Genomic DNA, 21381 nt, shown 5'->3' with positions numbered 1-21381 from the left:
TTAAGTGCCTTGCTCAAGGGCACATCGACAGATATTTCACCTAGTCGGCTCGGGGATTAGAACCAGCGACCTTTCGGTTACTGGCAAAACGCTCTTACCCATGTAGTGTATTAAGATTATGACTATTCTAGTGGAACCTGAGGGGATGTTTATTTTAGTTCCAAAAGAGCCGTTTTTAGGGTGACGCCCCAGGGGAGACAGGTGATTGGATAGCAGAGGGAGCAACCCATATTTTTGCATACCTTTTAAGTATAGGCTAGACAAAGGAGGGGTTAGAACAGACAGATTATCTTTGGACACTGTTCTCCAGCCCTGCAGGGTCTGTAAACTTATGCTGACATCTTGTGAGATAAATAAAACTTATAATCAAAGTACAGCCTAAGCGGACTCTTTGTTTGACAGCAATAATTACCAGCATTGACGCGATACTACAAATGGAGGCTCCGCTGAGATCGGTCTGCATCTTCCCTTTGTTCCATTCATGAGTCGCGAGGTGACTCCCGCTCAAGCCGGGTATAAGGTGAGATTCCTCACAAATTTTGGGCGCTAGTTGGTTTGCTGGCTTATGAGGTGCATTGGAAAGGTGTACCGTGTAAATTACTTGGGTGTGTGCTGATGTGTTTTTGTTGCTGTCGACTAAGGGTTTGTAATAATTATTCAAAATTTTGGTTGCATTGGTGAACGGCGCAAAAGGAGAAGGAATAGGCTTGAATAGGAAGTCTAGAACAATTGATGGTAGTGAATAAGGCAGATATACAAGGCAGATATACGTATACAATTTAGAACATTGCGGATTTGGCAAGCCCTCGGAACGAGGCGACCTCCATGGTCGGCCACAAATCCTATGACGCGTTAGGTGTTTTTAGGTCAGTCTGGGACTGGAGTTTGGTTATAGATTTTATTGTAAGTTACTGCTCATCTTGTATCCGACGGGGTATCTGTTTGGGGGGACCTCTCATAGAATATCCATAACTCACGGCAGCCTAAAGTTAGTGACAAAGGAAAAAGGAATTTAAGGCGCAATGTCGGGTACATTGTTTCATGCCACATGTTGCATACAGGCTAATGCTAATGCTAAATGCTACATGCTGCATGCTAACGTGTGACCTTAAAGGGCCATTTCGATGGAATAAAGCCTCTTAAATTATGTTTGTGTGTGTAGAATTTAGGTTCTATGCTTTGTGAGCTATGAGGGGAAAACGGAGTTACAGCAGGACTTTTAACTGTCTGTTTGGGTTGGGGGGAGAGCTGAGAAGCTCCCTTCCACGGTGAAATCATATTGATAAATGTACCGCGCATGCGTGTGATTTTACGGCACTACACTACGATGCGTGTGATTTTACTACATTAGATTACGACACGTGTGATTTTACGGCACTAGATTATGACACGTTTGATTTTATGGCACTACACTACAACACGTGGGATTTTACTAAACTACAACACGTGGGATTTTACAACACTAGAGTGACGTAGGGAGAATATGCCACTGCCTACACTGGGTGCTGCGGGGAGAGACAGACACAGACGAACGTAGAGATTTGAAAAAGAATGGAATGTTCTAGTTGTTACGTCGGCTGTTGTTTGAAAATGAAACTATTTGTTGAGATCTATTGAATTTATAAATTAGATATATGTTGACGGATTAAAATAAATAAAATAAAATGACGGATTAAAATAAATAAAAATGTTATTGAGCTATTTATTCCTGAGTTAATTCTTAGAGCGAATGTGAGTGGAGGAATATTGAATGCTGGAAATAACTCAGTGAGTGTATAAACTTTAAATTCTTGTCTGTTTCTATGCTCTTTTGTCATATGAGAGGAAATAGGAACGATGGGACGAGAGGAGAGAGAGAGAAAGAAAGAGAGGTGCTGACGTGTACATCACGTGACAAGGTGTGACTCGACAGAGGATCGAGTCAGATATCAGGCTAGTGCTGTTCTGTTTACAAAAAAATATTTTCCTACAGGATATTTGATGTTATGACAATTTCACAGAGACTTGGCAACAGACTGATCAATTTGAATAAAATTTGCATTTTGGAGTCTCTGTGCATCACTTGGTTTGATTAGGGGTTCTGTTGGAAATCAAGTACTGACATTATTCCTTAAAATTAAGATAATTGGGTGCTTATTAAACAATGGAATTTATGAATATTGTAGTGTTGTAAGATTGGAAGTCTTAGTTTTTTGGGATTGCTGTGAAGTTGACTACTTGCATTTACTTTCCGGATGGGTTGTGGTAAGATAGCCACTAATTGATAAATTGGTAAAATAGGATATAGAAATAAAAAATTGTTTTTGATTATTCATAATTTTTAATTGATTTTTTTTAATTGATTTTTTTATTTTAATTAAAAATAATTTTTTGAATATTTTTTTTTTAATTAAATTTTTTTATATTCATATTATTATTTTTTTGGGTTGTTTAGTTTATATTAATAATTAAAGGGGGGAAGCCATAGGCTATATAGTCTAAAATAAAATAATTCACAATAAAGGAATATAAAAGGGTTGTTACAATGGGGAGAAAGGACAGCAAGGCTATGAAAGTCATTACACCGGTTGATATAGTTGAAAATAGTAATCCTTTAGTTAAGGGTATTGCGAGGTTATCCGGCAAATGGAACAAACGTTGGCCTGACATTGAACAACCATGGCCAGTGGAAGGGACTCTTAACCCTGACGTCATCAACATCATGAAAGTGCTTCTGTCAATTTACAAGTGTTAGGCCTACTGCTGCTAGGTAGCTCTCTCTCTGCTCTCCCCCTCCCTTCTGTCTGTACTTGATTGCAGGAGTGAAGTCTGGTGTGCAGGAGTCAGGGTTCCAGCTGCAGCTCATTCACCATAATCACCTCAGCCTTTAAGACCCGGTCAAACTTGCCACTCATCGTCAGATCATAGTCAAGACGACCATGTTAGTCTCGCTGTCGACTCAACCTGTTTGTTTTCGCTCTTTGTGTTTTTGGCCTGTTCTATTTTATTTTCTCCTGTGCCACAGATTATTGGAACCTGACTCCTGCCTCCGCTTCACTCCTGCCACCACCATCCTGCTTTCCACTACCGGACCTCCCTCTTGGACTCATCACGGACACTAGGACATTACGGTACCACCCCTGCCCTGACCTGGATCTGTTACCCTCCCTATAACCTGGACTTGCTCTTCCCCTGCTATTGGAAACCTGGACTATTGTACATTGTAAATAAACCTGTTAAACCTTCTCTGGCTTGGTGTAGTTGTCTGCATTTGGGTTCTATCCAGTTAAATCATGACAGTATGATCTGACCAACATGAACCCAGCAGACAGTAGCTCGGATACCACCCCAGAGTGCACTCAAATTCGGACTGCCATAGCCAATCAGGACATTTTACTTGGCCAACATGATACCCTGGTTAAGACTATTGCTGAGAACAGTCAGGTGCTGTTTAATCAGGTTCAATTACTCACCAATCAAGTGTCTGCCCTTACTACCCAAGTTAATAATGCAACCCTCGGGCATGGCATACAAACTGCCCCTTCTCCTGCTCCACCTGTTTTTCCTGGCCCTCCAGCCCAGATCAGAGAGCCTTTTGTTCCTACTCCAGAGCGCTATGATGGGAACATGGGAACCTGTGGTGAATTTTTGACTCAATGCTCGTTAGTGTTTGAACAACAGCCCCTCACCTACGCCTCAGAAAGAGCCCGTATTGCCTACCTTATCAACTCTACTAGCGGTTCCGCTCGTGCCTGGGGATCCGCGGTCTGGGAGAGTCAGTCGGACATTTGCAACGCTTACGTGGCTTTCTCCACTGAGATGAGGAAGGTTTTTGACCACCCCGTACGGGGCAAGGAGGCTGCGAAACGGTTGTTGTCTCTTTGGCAGGGGGTTCGCAGTGTGGCGGAGATGGCAGTGGAGTTTCTGACTTTAGCGGAAGTGAGCGGTTGGAATGACGAGGCATTACAAGGAGTGTTCATCAATGCTTTGTCTGAGACTTTAAAAGATGAGTTGGTGTCATATGATGTATCGCCTACGCTGGATAATCTTATTTCACTCACCATCAGGTTGGATAATCGGATTCGGGAGCGCCGCCGGGAGAGGAGTGTTAGTTCCAAGCAACTGGTCTGTCGTCAACAAACTCCTCCCCGCATCTTCCCTACGGAGAAAGCCGAGTCTTCCCGAGTCGATACGAGGAGCACTGAACCCGAAGCCATGGAGGTGGGTCGTGCACGGTTGTCCTCAGAGGAGCGTGCACGTCGTATTCAGGCTCGGGTCTGCCTGTATTGTGGAGAGGCTGGTCATTTCGTTCCTTCCTGCCCAGTTCGTCCGGGAAAAGGGCCGGCTCATCATTATTGGGAGAAGTTTTGGTGAGCCGAGCAGCGGATTCTTCCTCTTCTCCCCGCATTCTGCTCCAGGCATCCCTCCAGTGGCAGTCCCAGAATTTCTCTGTTAGTGCGCTGGTTGACTCTGGTGCCGATGAAAGCTTTTGGATCGAGAGTTGGCTCAACAAATGGATTTGGAGACTGTTCCTATGGACCGTCCGCTGCAGGCTAAGGGTCTAAATGGACAATTGTTGACCCGTATTACTCATCAGACTGTTCCTGTTTGTCTCAGAGTGTCGGGTAATCATCAGGAGAACATTCAATTCCATTAATTGACTGCCCACAGACCCCCCTGGTCCTTGGTATCCCCTGGCTCATAAGACACAATCCACACATTGATTGGGTGACCGGTAGAATTGTTTCATGGAGCACATTTTGTCATGTGAATTGTTTGTGTTCTGCTCAGACCCCCTGCCAGCACTGTGCCTCAACCTCCACTGGAGTCCATGGATCTTTCTGCTGTCCCTGACGTGTATCATGACCTGGCATCCGTTTTCTGCAAACACAGAGCTACTTCTCTTCCTCCTCACCGGCCTTACGACTGCGCCATTGACCTCCAGCCAGGAGCCCCTCTCCACAGCAGTCGCCTGTACAATCTCTCCCGCCCGGAGACGGAGGCTATGGAGAACTACATTCGGGACTCCTTGGCGGCAGGTATTATTCGTCCTTCCTCGTCACCTGTAGGAGCGGGATTCTTTTTTGTTGCTAAGAAGGATAAGACCCTCAGACCCTGTATTGATTTCCTTGGACTTAACAACATCACCATTAAGAACAAATATTCTCTGCCTTTAATTAACTCTGCTTTTCCCCTCCTTCATGGTGCAACTATCTTCACTAAACTGGATCTACGAAATGCGTATCACCTGGTGCGCATTCATAAAGGGGATGAATGGAAGACTGCCTTCAACACACCTTTGGGACATTTTGAGTACCTGGTTATGCCTTTTGGGTTGTCCAATGCCCCTGCCGTTTTTCAGGCACTAGTCAATGATGTCCTTCGGGACATGTTGAATCGGTTTGTTTTTGTCTATCTGGATGATATCCTGATTTTTTCAGAGTCCTCCCAGGAACACGAACTGCATGTGCGCCAGGTGTTGCAAAGGTTGTTGGAGAACAAACTGTTTGTGAAGATGGAGAAATGTGAATTTCATGTGTCTGAGACCTCTTTTTTGGGTTACATAATAGCTCAGGGGGAGTTGCGGATGGACCCAGCTAAGATCTCTGCTGTCACGGACTGGCCAGCCCCCTCCACCCGCAAACAACTTCAACGATTCCTGGGGTTTGCGAACTTCTACAGGAGGTTCATCAAGGACTACAGACGCATTGCGGCGCCACTCACCGCTCTCACCTCCATCGCACGACCGTTCGCTTGGAATGAAGGGGCCGAAGCAGCGTTTGAAGAACTGAAACATCGCTTCGCCTCGGCTCCCATTCTGATGCAGCCGGACCCCGACCGCCAGTTTGTCGTGGAGGTGGATGCATCCGACACTGGGGTAGGTGCGGTGTTGTCACAACGTTCACCGGAAGATAACAAACTGCATCCCTGTGCTTTCCTTTCACGGAAACTTTCTCAGGCAGAGAGGAATTATGATGTTGGCAATCGTGAACTGCTCGCCGTGAAGCTGGCTCTCGAAGAGTGGCGGCATTGGCTGGAGGGGGCGGAACAACCCTTCATCGTTTGGACGGATCATAAGAATCTGGCATATATCCAGTCAGCGAAGCAGCTCAACCCCCGTCAAGCCAGGTGGGCACTATTTTTTGGTAGATTCAATTTTTCTCTGTCTTACCGTCCTGGGTCACGCAACGTCAAGCCTGATGCCCTGTCTCGTGTTTTTTCTGCTGTTGATACTGGTAGTAACCCTGAACCCATCTTGCCTCCTACCTGCAGTATTGCGGCCATTACATGTGACATCGAAGGGATTGTTAGACAGGCTCAACATCATCAAGCTGACCCTGGGAGCGGTCCTCCTAACCGGTTGTTTGTCCCTGAGTCTGTTCGCTCCCAGGTACTTCAGTGGGCTCACTCGTCTCCCCTTACCTGTCACCCTGGAGTTACTCGGACCCTTGACTTTGTGCGACGGAAGTTCTGGTGGCCCAGGATGGAGGCGGACACTCGAGCCTTCATTGCTGCTTGTACGGTATGTGCACGTAGTAAGAACTCCACCCAGGCCAGCGCTGGTCATCTAAGACCTCTGCCTATACCCAGCCGGCCCTGGTCCCACATTGCCTTGGATTTTGTCACTGGACTTCCCCCCTCGTCTGGAAAGATGGTCATTCTTACTGTGATTGATCGTTTTTCTAAGTTTGCTCATTTTTTGGCCCTACCTAAACTGCCCACTGCCAGAGAAACGGCTGATATTTTGGTTGAACATGTGTTCCGCTCTCATGGTCTACCCACGGATATTGTCTCTGACAGGGGTCCCCAGTTTGTCTCCCAGGTTTGGAAGGCTTTCTGTAAAGCTTTGGGCATTACATCCAGCCTGTCCTCTGGATATCACCCCCAGACCAACGGGCAAGCCGAGAGAGCGAACCAGGAGATGGAGACCGCTCTCCGCTGTGTCACAGGGTCTAACCCTGGGTCATGGAGCTCCATGCTCCCCTGGGTGGAATATGCTCATAACACCTTGACTAACGCTTCCTCTGGTTTGTCTCCCTTTCTGTGTGCTCTGGGTTATCAACCTCCCCTGTTCCCTTCTCAAGAGAGGGAACTGGCGGTACCCTCGGTGCAGTCCCACATGCGCCGCTGCTTCAAGGTCTGGAGGAAGGCCAGGGTAGCTCTGTCCCGAGCTTCGGCGTACATGCAGAGGCAAGCCAACCGTCACCGGTCCCAGGCTCCCGGTTACTCTCCTGGTCAAGAGGTATGGCTTAAATCACGTGACCTTCCATTGAAAGTGGAGTCTAAGAAGATGGCGCCTCGTTTTATAGGACCGTTCAAGATACTGTCTATTGTTAACCCCCTGCGCGGTTAAGCTACAGCTTCCTGCCTCCCTACGGGTTCATTCCACCTTTCATGTTTCCCAGATTAAGCCTGTGTCGGTTAGCCCTCTGTGCCCGCCCTCTCGTCCCCCTCCTCCGCCCAGGATCGTGGGTGGGGGTCCGGTCTACACTGTCCGGCGACTTCTGGATGTTCGCCGCCGGGGTCGTGGTTTCCAGTACCTGGTGGATTGGGAGGGTTATGGTCCTGAGGAACATTCCTGGGTGCCCAGGAGCTTCATTGTGGATCCTGCTCTGGTCCGTGAGTTTCATAGGTTACATCCTGATAAACCCTGTCGGTCGCCAGGTGGCGTCCGTAGAGGGGGGGGGTACTGTTAGGCCTACTGCTGCTAGGTAGCTCTCTCTCTGCTCTCCCCCTCCCTTCTGTCTGTCCTTGATTGCAGGAGTGAAGTCTGGTGTGCGGGAGTCAGGGTTCCAGCTGCAGCTCATTCACCATAATCACCTCAGCCTTTAAGACCCGGTCAAACTTGCCACTCATCGTCAGATCATAGTCAAGACGACCATGTTAGTCTCACTGTCGACTCAACCTGTTTGTTTTCGCTCTTTGTGTTTTTGGCCTGTTCTATTTTATTTTCTCCTGTGCCACAGATTATTGGAACCTGACTCCTGCCTCCGCTTCACTCCTGCCACCACCATCCTGCTTTCCACTACCGGACCTCCCTCTTGGACTCATCACGGACACTAGGACATTACGGTACCACCCCTGCCCTGACCTGGATCTGTTACCCTCCCTATAACCTGGACTTGCTCTTCCCCTGCTATTGGAAACCTGGACTATTGTACATTGTAAATAAACCTGTTAAACCTTCTCTGGCTTGGTGTAGTTGTCTGCATTTGGGTTCTATCCAGTTAAATCATGACAACAAGGCAGATCAAAAGAAGGGGAAAAAAAGGGAACAACGTAAAGAAAAGAGACAAAGAGAGCTGGGTGTTCTTAAGCTGTTTGAAGATGAAGGACAAAAACTGATGAAAGATACCAACGATAAGAGAAACAAAGGTATAGAGAAAATGCTAAAGGAAGAGAAGGCGACAGAAAAACTAAGGGCAGAAGTCAGTATACCTTTCTCACACACGGATTCAGCAAAAAGACCCCCACCTTATGAGAAGGAAGTAGAGCTTAGGGATGTTTATCCTCAGCTTCCAGTGATCATCCAGGAGGGTGATTATTGCATCAGAGATGAAGATGATATTTCGAGGACAGAACTTAGAATATAACCTTTTGAAGAATACTGATATGTCAACAACAAGAAAGAACAGGACGAAGAAACTCTCATAAAACTCAATCAAATACAACTGGTGGAGAAGAAGAAGGAGAAGAGAAGCTTTGGTTATGAAGAATCAGAGTGAACCAAATCAACAATCACTGCTACAGCGTCAACTGAACAAGGTCAAATGCAATTGTATCAGCCACCAATAGCGGTACAAGTTGTTCCATATCCACAGCAGTTTCTGGACAGACACAGAATTGGAGAGGAAGAGGACGAGAGGACTTAGAAAGAGGAAGATTTAAGTCATCCTTCCAGCAACTTTCAGAAGAGTGTTATAATTGTGGACAGGTTGGTCACTTTACCTGTGAGTGCAATGCGCCAGGAGGAAACAACAGAGGGAATTTATGAGGAAGATAAAGGAGCAAGTGAAGATCACCTGTTCTCCAGGTGAACCCTTAAAGGAGCAAGGATTCTAGAGTGCCTAGAAGATCCGAAGGGGGGTGTCAGCTGGTAGCACCAATTAGGAAAAAAAAAATTCTAACAATTGAAGTGAAAACAAAGGACTATGAGAAGTGATGGTGAATAGAGGAAAAGCTTTTATCTGTGTTGAGCCTAAAGAGGTTAAACATCTCACTATGTAAAATTAACTAATTAGGATAGGGATTTGAGAAGGTAAAACAGTTGATTACTCTTAAGGAACCAATTGAGATCTGCTATAAAAAATCAAAGAGAAATTAAAATACACATACTGGTATCAGAACATATACCTAGTGCATTGTTGGGAAGAGATGCATTGTTAAAATTGAACTGTACAATAAGATGTCCACTAGACGGCTGTCTGGTAGAAGATTTTAAAAAGTAGGGTTTTTGGAATCATATTTGCTTGAAAAGATAATATCATAGGAAGGATGACAATCTATTAGACTGCCAATTAGACAATCTGTCTGAAAAATAAAGTTAAAAGGGGTGACTGTTATTCTTGGTTACATTCCTACACCAAGAGATTTCAAACTAGGCTAAAAGATGTTTAGTCGTTTGCCAAGTCTGTGTGTAAAGAAGTCAGAAGCAGGTGGGGACTTCCCAATCACATATTCTAAAAATTGGTGGTAAAGGGATTTTGTGAATAAATCAGTGGAAAAGGTTTTTAAAGGTTAGGAGAAAAGATTAGATTAAAAAAAGTTATGAGAACTAGGGTTGAATTAACTTTAGGACAGTAAGCTAAGTTTCAAAGTTAGTAGTAAGAGAGAGAGAACAGTGGTGAAGGAAAATTTAGAGTTTAGTGGGAAGATAGATATGGTAGGAGTTTAGATCTGTTAGGAGCAGATGCATTGAGAAAGTTTGCGTTGCTGAATGATAAGAGAAGATTGAGGGTGATTGCGGTATCTATATTTACAATTCCCAGCAGGAAGATCAAGGTGATTATAAATGTATTTTTTATAATCAACAGGTTGAAAGTGAGGGATTAGAGTTAGGACTGATAATTAATGTAGTGACACTAGTGGTGATAGATGGAAATACAAGTGAAGAGTTAAGAGTCTTAGGGAGAATGGATGAAGTAACAACAATAACATCAACACTTCAGTCTATTATAACAACAGTGAGAAGCAATTTAACTCTTTCAACATTGATAGTTATTAAAGCCTTAAATATATCGCATTTGATTACAAGGGAACCAATAGCTCCAGCACCAATTTTAGAAGAAACAACTGTTATTAGGGTTAGGATGGGTGATACAGCTCATCTTCCTTGTAGCTGTGAGAGATGGAGTGGGGGAGGGGACGTTCCTCCCACATGGAGAGATAATTATGGAGAATAAGTATTGTTATCAGGACCAGATGTAGAAGCTGTGCCCCCTAGTCAAAGGAAGTATATTTTGTACAACAATATGAAGAGGAAGAGGGTTATGAGTGATTGTTCACTTATTTTGCGTAATGTTACAGAGAAAGATCAGGGAGAATATATGTGTACTTATCTAGTGCAAGCATTCAAATTTGTTCCGGTTAATAATTATTGGTTAAAAGGCTATGTAATTCGTAAAGTGACGCTTATAATGGAAGAGTTGAAGTCTGTTGAAGCTTCCACAGTCACCAAAGGAGTTCAGGAGAAGTATATTACAGTAGCCACTCCAACAGTAAATAATACACAGAGGATATCGGTAGCTTTCCCACTAGAAGTAGTTAAGGGTGTTAATACATCAACTAAATCAACTACTTTAATGGTAACTTTGGAAGGGATTAATGGTATGACGGCAATAACAAATGTAGGAAGTATGACACCGACACCAACAACAACTTTTCTGAAATTAAAGGATGTAGCAAGAGTAACTCAGGAGTTTATGGTACGGATGGAGAGTGCTGTCAATGGTAGTAAGGATAGGGTTAAAATAGGAGAGCAGATGGTGGTAGAGAAGATAGATTCATCTGAAATAGTGCAAGATACTATCATGGAGGTACAGGATGAGTTCTTTGATTTCAACATACATCAGAAGATACATCTGATCAATACCGCTCGTTAGGGAAAAGAGAAACTAAATGGAAGGCATATGGATTTGATTCTTCTGTTTTGAAGATTAAAGATGAATGGGCAGGTAGAAATATTTGGTTCCAACAGTTAACTCATTCTGTAAGATCAGTGAGGAATCTTGAGGGTCCATGTCTGTTGAGAATTCCAGCACCAGAGACGTGGGGTTCCATTTTAGAGACGGTCGCTCAACCTCTATCGAGTACGTGTCAATCTTATGCTTTGTCATGGCTGTTGTATCAGCAACAATCATTAACAGATAAAATAATGTCGTTGTCAAAACATTTGTTTAAGCCTAGGTTTAGGTGTTCTTGGTTAAATTAATTACCCTATGTGGATTTGTTAGATGGGAAGGAAAATCAGGTAACAGCGAACCCTGAAGCATTGGAGGTGAAAGCAGTGAGGGCTAAAAGTTGTTTTTGTTCTAATAAAACATATGATGGAAAGGGTATGTTCATGGGAATATCAGATTGTGATGATTATATGATGACTTTGGGTAAGCATGAACATAAGGTTAGAGATGAGAAATATAATGTTACTTTTTATGTTCCCGGTAGTAAGAACAGCAAGACTTTGATGGTGGAAGATCAGATTTTGCCTGGCAATGTGACTATTGGGAATTTTAGAGATATTTGGTGGGTTTGTGGTGATAAAGCATATATATTCTTACCCTATGGATGGACAGGATGTTGTTACATGTCAACGTTGAAGCTTCCATATGAGGCTTTTACCATTAAACGAGGGGTAGCACCGGACACAGATAAATCTGAATCTAGGTTTGGAAATAGGGTGAAAAGAGACATGGCGACATTTCATAGTCTTGAAGCCTACCATTGGAGGATAAGTCTAGGAGAGAAGTGGGGACTGGGACTTTTTCCATGGTATGGTGTAACATTTTTGGCAGATCATATTGATCATATTACCTATACTTTGCAGGGGTTTGCGAATGAAACAATAAGAGGGTTTAACCTTCTGTCAAATACTCAAAGAAGTCACAGACTGACGCTGTTGAAACATGACATGGCTCTTGACTATATTTTAGCAAAACAAGGTGGCTTATGTTTGGCTATGAATCTGACGGGGGATGATTGTTATACTTTGATCCCAGATAGTTCCGATAATATCACGAGTGTTATAGATGCGTTGAAGAATATAAGGGATGCGTTTGGTAGATCTGAAGGAGCTGGATGGTCAGCGAAGACTTGGTTGCAAGATCAGTTAGGCCCAGTAGGAGCAGTGATGGTTCAGATTTTAGTTGCAGCTCTGATAGCGCTTTGTGTGATGTTTTGCTTTTGTACTTTGTTACTGACCTTTGCGAAAGCTATGATATTAAGATGGGTTGGAGTTGTGATGCCTGGAGACAACACTCAGATGCCGTTGTTGACTGTTCCTGATCTGGATGAAGATGGACAAGTGGGACTGGATGGAGTATTGATGGATAAATATCCTTTTTGATTATTTGATCATTTTTCAAAAAAAAATTCAATAGTAGTGTGATTTTAATATGATGTTATGAATAAAAGGGGGGATATAGGATAATGTGATTCATATATCATTTTATATTTTTATATTCTTAGTTGATATTGATGTTTTAATTTGAAAGTGTTGTTTTGCAAATTATACAGTTTGGTCTTTTCTTTTCTTCCAGAAGCATATGGGGGAATATGTAGAGATTGAAATACGCAAACAAGGACAATATGAAAGGACAATGACTGGAGGAGATGGAACAAGGAAGGTGTGGAAAGGTTCCGATTCCATCATCAACGATGCATTGGATCGACACTGCTGAGGAGATGAAGTGTAGTGGACTACATTCCAGTGTCTGCAATGAAATATAGACATATTTGCATGTGTAATACATAATGGGTGTCATATTCTTAGGTATGAATTTTTGTAGAATGATATTTGATGTTATTGGATACATGTGGGGATCTTAGATGTTTTTGTTTATTTCGTGAATGCTTAGGGACAGGGAGTCTAGGCAGGGATAGAGATCCACTGTAGGGTCCGATGGGTCGACCAGCCTGAGAGTGGACATTTTGGATAGTATTTTGTTTGCTGGGGCTTTCATGTGTATTTAATTGCATTATAGTTTCAAATGCATTGATAAAGATTTATGAATTGATCGGGAGTACCTAGGTGGTTGCCTGGGGCAGAGGGACCGTGAGAGAATTTTACTGTCTTGATTGATGGATGGATATTTGGAACGATGGCTGCCAGACAGTTTTTCGCTCTCACACTCCATAAAGATTTGTTCATATTTCATAGTAATGTATTCACACTTCATAAAGATTTGTTCATATTTCATAGTAATGTATTCACACTTCATAAACATTTGTTCATATTTCATAGAAAGGTATTTACACTCTAGAGAAAACATTTTTTGGTTTAATGTTAAAGATACTCAATAAGATAAATTGTTACTTGTCATAATCATGTTCTTTTTGTTTTCGAGACTTTTAGTTCGTCTCGAAGGGGGGAATATGTAGTGTATTAAGATTATGACTATTCTAGTGGAACCTGAGGGGATGTTTATTTTAGTTCCAAAAGAGCCGTTTTTAGGGTGACGCCCCAGGGGAGACAGGTGATTGGATAGCAGAGGGAGCAACCCATATTTTTGCATACCTTATAAGTATAGGCTAGACAAAGGAGGGGTTAGAACAGACAGATTATCTTTGGACACTGTTCTCCAGCCCTGCAGGGTCTGTAAACTTATGCTGACATCTTGTGATATAAATAAAACTTATAATCAAAGTACAGCCTAAGCGGACTCTTTGTTTGACAGCAATAATTACCAGCATTGACGCGATACTACACCCACTAAGCTACCTGCCATCCCAACCAGCCACACATGGGAGTTCGACGTCTGCCTGAGTGTGAACGTCAAGCTACACTGGTCATTCCCTTTGACAGGTTTGTTTGCTTGTTAGCCTAGCACGATGGAAGCAACAGAGCATAGAATCTATTGGCTCCGATGTCCTTTCCTCTAATTTATTTATGAGCGGAAAACACGTTGTCGGAGAGCAGTCTATGATAAGAGTAACCAGTCTCTCCAGTATTGACTGTCAAGCAGGCTTTGCTTCAGCTCAGCGAACCACCCAGCTGTGATTAATAAAAGCCTGCGATTGAACGCACTGATGTGTTTTATTAGCATCTATGCCGCGTTCCTTAACAACTGGGAACTCGGTAATCTCCGACAGCAGTGCCTTCAAACAACTAGGAACTCGGGGAAAATACGAGCTCCGACTGGGAAAATTTGAACGGTCATCCAACTCGGGAGGCTTTCTAGAGCTCCGACCTGAAGATCACTGATGTCATGATTTGATCTGTATTTGTCCGATTTTCCAGTTGTTTTGAACGCGGCATTACTCTCGTTGATGGCCAGTCAGTTTTCATTTCACTATTAGCTGCAAATGAATGGTCGACACTAGCTCAAAGGCCAGCAGATGGCAATATTGAGCTGGTATTGATGATGTCCTCTTACTTTCCAAATGTATTGTATGCAGCCGGCAATACACTGGTATCCCCGTGGACCGGTTCGTACCTAAAACCTTCTCCATTTAGGCTGCAAAAGCGTTGATTTCCTCCTTTAATGGTGGGAAAAAACGGGGAAAATATGAGTACTTGCTTCATGAAACACCATTTTGCACCACCATGCTAGCAAAGTTTTTTTTATAACTAAACCAAGATAGACCACAGCCTGTCGTTTCCAATGGGAACAAATTAGTCATAGTGGGCAGAACAAGCAAGGAGGTGGGCAGAGCCAAGCACGAGCTAGCAAGATTCCATTAGCCCGTTCTAGCAGACATCTGCATATTTTCGTTACGGAACGCCTACTCTGTGAAGTGCGCGTGTGCAATAATTCAATCTGCCTTTGCAATCCTTCTAAACAACGCGATTTTTTACAACTTTGGCAAAGATTAAAGTCTACAAAACATAGTCCAATCTGTTCATAGCAGATTCTAGTTTTGGGAACAGAAAACTGTATCGAGATCAAATGTTTCATTGCAGAATGTCGGCTAAAATCCATCTCCTTCCATCTTCTCCTACTGCCGTCCACTGGGCTTCCTCTCACTACCATATTTGGTAGTGAGTGGAAACACCAAGCGGATGCTTCATTTATACATCCGGTGAAATATCTGTCTCATTGTTCTATCTGTGATGCTATTGGCTAATGCTACTTCCTGATGTTGTGTTAAACAACAGACTGCTGCAACCTGATTGGCTGAAAGCGATACGCAACATCCGGGACTAGCAATCCTAGTCATTAGTCACTTTAGCATGGTAGTGGACAATGGCATTTCATGAAGAAAGTACGGATATTTTCCCAGTTTTTTCCGCCATCTCGCCATTAAATCTAGGTAAGGAGGAAATCGCTGCCTTTGCAGCCTGAATGGAGAATTTTAGGTACGAACCAGTCCACGGGGGTTACGAGTGTATTGCCGGCTGCATACAATGCGTTTGAACGATAAGATGGAAGCTACTCAATATCGCCATCTGCCGGCCTTTGGGATAGATCGACACGCCAAACAAGTATTTTTGTCCACGTGAGCAATGATCAGTCAACAGCATGACATGTCCCTATTTCATATCAATGTGTCCTTATCTGCTGTAATAATGGCGCCGGAGGGGATGGCTGCTGTTTTACGGGCTCCTAACCAACTGTGCTGTTATTATACGTTTTTTTTTCGCATTGGTTGTAACTCATTTTGTACATAATGTTGCTGCTACCATCTCTTATGACAGAAAAGAGCTTCTGGACATCAGAACAGCGATTACTCACCTCGAACTGGACAAATTCTTTTTTATTTAATGAGTCTGACGCGAAGGATATACTGCTTTGTCAAGACATGGCCCAAATCCCTGTCATCAGCATGAAGAAAAGACAGAGGAAAAGGGGGAGGAGGGTGGGGTGCCTTGTAAGAATATGCTGACGAGTAGGTAAACCACCACTTCCCTCCGTATTATTGGCCAACGTGCAATCATTGGAAAACAAACTGGACGATCTATGATTAAGACTATCCTACCAACAGGACGTTAAAAACAGACGTGGCTGAACGACGACACGGATAATATAGAGCTGACAGGCTTCTCCGTGTATCGGCAGGACAGAGCAGCTACGTCTGGTAAGACGAGGGGCGGGGTTGTGTGTCTATTTGTCAATAATATTAAAGAAGTCTCAAGGTATTGCTCACTTGAGGTAGAATACCAAGAGAGTTCTCATCTATATTATTCGTAGCTGTCTATTTACCACTACAAACCGATGCTGGCACTAAGACCGCACTCGACGAGCTGTATAAGGCCATAAGCAAACAAGAAAATGCTCATCCAGAAGCGGCGCGCCTAGTGGCCGGGGACTTTAATGCAGGCAAACTTAAATCTGTTTTACCTAATTTCTACCTTCATGTCATATGTGCAACCAGAGAAAAAAAACTCTAGACCACCTTTACTCCACACACAGAGACACATACAAAGCTCTCCCTCGCCCTCCATTTGGCAAATCAGACCATAATTACATCCTCCTGATTCCTGCTTACAAGCAAAAACTAAAGTAGGAAGTACCAGTGACTCGCTCAATACGGAAGTGGTCAGATGATGCGGATGCTATGCTACAGGACTGTTTTGCTAGCACAGACTGGAATATGTTCCGGGATTCATCTAATGGCATTGAGGAGTATACCACCTCAGTCACCGGCTTCATCAATAAGTGTATTGACGATGTCGTCCCCACAGTGACCGAACGTACATTTCCCAACCAGAAGCCATGGATTACAGGCAACATCCGCACTGAGCTAAAGGCTAGAGCTGCCGCTTTCAAGGAGCGGGACACTAATCCGGACTCTTATAAGAAATCCCACTATGCCCTCAGACGAACCATCAAACAGGCAAAGCGTCAATACAGGACTAAGATTGAATCCTAGTACACCGGCTCGTCGGATGTGGCAGGGCTTGAAAATTATTACAGACTACAAAGGGAAACCCAGCCGCAAGCTGCCCATTGACGCGAGCCTACCAGACAAGCTAAATGCCTTTTATGCTCACTTCGAGGCAAGCAACACTGAAGCATGCATGAGAGCACTAGCTGTTCCAGACGACTGTGTGATCACGCTCTCCGTAGCCAATGTGAGCAAGACCTTTAAACTGGCCAACATTCACAAAGCCGCGTGGCCAGACAGATTACCAGGACGTGTACTTAACGCATTCGCGGACCAACTGGCAAGTGTCTTCAATTACATTTTCAACCTCTCCCTGACCGAGTCTGTAATACCTACATGTTTCAAACAGACCACCATAGTCCCTGGGGGGGTAGGGGGGTGGGGCAGTGGTCGTTTGACCGCGGACCCATTACGGACGCAGGCAATGAGGCAGTGATCGCTGAGATCCTGGTTGAAGACAGCGGAGGTGTATTTAGAGGGTAAATTAGTCAGGATGATATCTATGAGGGTGCCCATGGTTACGGATTTAGGGTTGTACCTGGTAGGTTCCTTGATAATTTGTGTGAGATTGAGGGCATCTAGTTTAGATTGTAGGATGGCCGGGGTGTTAAGCATATCCCAGTTTAGGTCAGCAAGCAGTACGAACTGAGGGGGGTCTGTAGCAAGCGGCAACAGTGATATACTTATTTCTGGAGAGGTGGATTTTTAGAAGTAGAAGCTCAAACTGTTTGGGCACAGACCTGGATAGTATGATAGAGCTCTGCAGACTATCTCTACAGTAGATTGCAACCCCGCCCCCTTTGGCAGTTCTATCTAGACGGAAAATGTTGTAGTTGGGGATGGACATTTCAGAGTTTTTTGGTGGTCTTCCTAAGCCAGGATTCAGACACTGCTAGAACATCAAGGTTGGTGGAGTGTGCTAACGCAGTGAGTAACTCAAACTTAGGGAGGAGGCTTCTGATGTTAACATGCAAAAAAACAAGGATTTTACGGTTTCAGAAGTCAACAAATGATAGCGCCAGGGGAGTAGGAGTGATACTGGGGGCTACAGGGCCTGGGTTAACCTCTACATCACCAGAGGAACAGAGGAGGAGTAGAATAAGGATACGGCTAAAGGCTTTAAGAACTGGTCTTCTAGTGCGTTGGGTACAGAGAATAAAAGGGGCAGATTTCCGGGAGTTGTAGAATAGATTCAGGGCATTATGTACAGACAAGGATATGGAAGGATATGAGTGCAGTGGAGGTAAACCTAAGCGTTGGGTAACGATGAAAGAGATGGCATCACTGGAGGCACCGATTGAGCCGGTCTCCGCGTGTATGGGGGGTGGGACAAAGGAGCTCTCCGAGGCTGGTTGAGCGGGACTGGGGGCTCTACAGTGAAATTGTATAATAATAATTTATTATACAGTTCATGTCGGTAGCCATGAAGTGCTTTGAAAGGTTGGTCATGGCTCACATCAACACCATCATGCCGGAAACCCTAGACCAACTCAAATTCGCAGATCCACAGATGACGCAATCTCAATTGCGCTCCACACTGCCCTTTCCCACCTGGACAAAAGGAACACCTATGTGAGAATGCTGTTCATTGACTACAGCTCAGCATTCAACACCATAGTGCCCACAAAGCTCATCACTAAGCTAAGGACCCTAGGATTAAACACCTCCCTCTGCAACTGGATCCTGGACTTCCTGACGGGCCGCCCCCAGGTGGTAAGGGTAGGCAACAGCACATCTGCCACGCTGATCCTCAACACTTGGGCCCCTCAGGGGTGCTTGCTTAGTGCCCTCCTGTACTCCCTGTTCACACATGACTGCGTGGCCAAGCACGACTCCAACACCATCATAAAGTTTGCTGACGACACAACAGTGGTAGGTCTGATCACCGACAACAATGAGACCGCCTATAGGGAGGAGGTCAGAGACCTGGCAGTGTGGTGCCAGGACAACAACCTCTCCCTCAATGTGAGCGAGACAAAGGAGCTGATCGTGGACTATAGGAAAAGGAGGGCCAAACAGGCCCCCATTAACATCAACGGGGCTGAAGTGGAGCGGGTCGAGAGTTTCAGGTGCCTTGGTGTCCACATCACCAACAAACTATCATGGTCCAACTACACCAAGACAGTTGTGAAGAGGGCACAACAACACCTTTTCCCCCTCAGGAAACTGAAAAGATTTGGCATGGGTCCCCAGGTCCTCAAACAGTTCTACAGCTGCCCAATCAAGAGCATCCTGACCGGTTGCATCACTGGAGCGCCAAGTCTTGGACCAAATGGCTCCTTAACAGCTTCTACCCCAAACCATAAGACTACTGAACAATTAATCGAATGGCCACCCCGCTACACTGCTGATACTCGCTGTTTATTATCTATGCATAGTCGCTTTACATATTACCTCGACTAACTTGTACCCCCGCATATTGACTTGGTACTGGTACCCCCTGTATATAGCCTTGTTATGTAATTTACTTTTTACTTTTTTATTAGATTTTTTAAAACTTTAGTTTATTTAGTAAATATTTTCTTAACTCTATTTCTTTAACTGCATTGTTGGTTAAGGGCTTGTAAGTAAGCATTTCACGGTAAGGTCTACACCTGTTGTATTCGGCGCATGTGACAAATAAAATTTTATTTTGATTTGATTTGCCCTGGAGAGTTTCTCTGGTCTGTCTAGGCATTTGAGATGTGACAAGTTGACATAGCTCTGATGGTGCTTTCAAGACAACTGGGAACTCAGATAAAAACCTGAGGTCAAATCATGACGTCAGTGATCTTCATGTCAGAAAGTCAGAGCTCTAGAAAGATGGCAGAGTTTCCGACTTGGATGATTTTTCATGCCTCTTTTCCCCCACTCCCATAGCCGCAGGAAGTAGTTTGGGGGTGCTGCTTATTATTATTATTATTATTATTATTATTATTATTATATATACACACACACTACCGTTCAAAAGTTTGGGGTCACTTAGAAATGTCCTTGTTTTCCATGAAAACATACATGAAATGAGTTTCAATAGGAAATATAGCAAAATGCATAGGAAATGTAGTCATTGACAAGGTTAGAAGTAATGATTTTTAATACAAATAATAATTGTGTCCTTCAAACTTTGCTTTCGTCAAAGAGTCCTCCATTTGCAGCAATTACAACCTTGCAGACCTTTGGCATTCTAGTTGTCAATTTGTTGAGGTAATCTGAAGAGATTTCACCCCATGCTTCCTGAAGCACCTCCCACAAGTTGGATTGGCTTGATGGGCACTTCTTACGTACCATACGGTCAAGCTGCTCCCACAACAGCTCAATAGGGTTGAGAGCCGGTGACTGTGCTGGCCACTCCATTATAGAGAGAATACCAGCTGACTGCTTCTTCCCTAAATAGTTCTTGCATAGTTTGGAGCTGTGCTTTGGGTCATTGTCCTGTTGTAGGAGGAAATCGGCTCCAATCAAGCGCCGTCCACAGGGTATGGCATGGCGTTGCAAAATGGAGTGATAGCCTTCCTTCTTCAAGATCCCTTTTACCCTATAAAGATCTCCCACTTTACCACCACGAAAGCACCCCCAAACCATCACATTGCCTCCACCATGCTTGACAGATGGCATCAAGCACTCCTCCAGCATCTTTTCATTTGGTCTGCGTCTCACAAATGTTCTTCTTTGTGTTCCGAACACCTCAAATTTCGATTTGTCTGTCCATAACACATTTTTCCAATCTTCCTCTGTCCAGTGTCTGTGTTCTTTTGCCCATCTTAATCTTTTATTTTAATTGGCCAGTCTGAGATATGGCTTTTTCTTTGCAACTCTGCCTAGAAGGTCAGTATCCCGGAGTCGCCTCTTCACTGTTGACGTTGAGACTGGTGTTTTGCGGGTACTATTTAATGAAGCTGCCAGTTGAGGACCTGTTTCTCAAACTAGAAACTAATGTTTTTGTCCTCTTGCTCAGTTGTGCACCGGGGCCTCCCTCTCCTCTTTCTATTCTGGTTAGAGCCAGTTTGCGCTGTTCTGTGAAGGGAGTAGTACACAGCATTGTACGAGATCTTCAGTTTCTTGGCAATTTCTCACATGGAATAGCCTTCATTTCTCAGAACAAGAATGGACTGACGAGTTTCAGAAGAAAGTTATTTGTTTCTGGACATTTTGATCCTGTAATCGAACCCACAATTGCTGATACTCATCTAGTCTCAATAAGGCCAGTTGTATTGCTTTATCTTGGCCAGGTCGCAGTTGTACATGAGAACTTGTGCTCAACTGGCTTACCTGGTTAAATAAAGGTGAAATAAATAAATAAATATTGCTTCTTTAATCAGCACAACAGTTTTCAGCTGTGCTAACATAATTGCAAAAGGGTTTTCTAATGATCAATTAGCC

At 44.0% G+C, this 21381-nt stretch overlaps 1 pseudogene; it reads left to right on the top strand.

Annotated features, from left to right (window-relative positions):
* LOC121531488 overlaps positions 1-21381 on the top strand; it is a 111639-nt pseudogene that overhangs the window by 424 nt on the left and 89834 nt on the right.

This window comes from Coregonus clupeaformis, chromosome 1 (genome assembly GCF_020615455.1).
Source record: "Coregonus clupeaformis isolate EN_2021a chromosome 1, ASM2061545v1, whole genome shotgun sequence".
Taxonomy (NCBI): Eukaryota; Metazoa; Chordata; class Actinopteri; order Salmoniformes; family Salmonidae; genus Coregonus; species Coregonus clupeaformis.
Note: the sequence above shows the minus strand (reverse complement) of the source record. Positions and strands in the feature narration are given on the sequence as shown.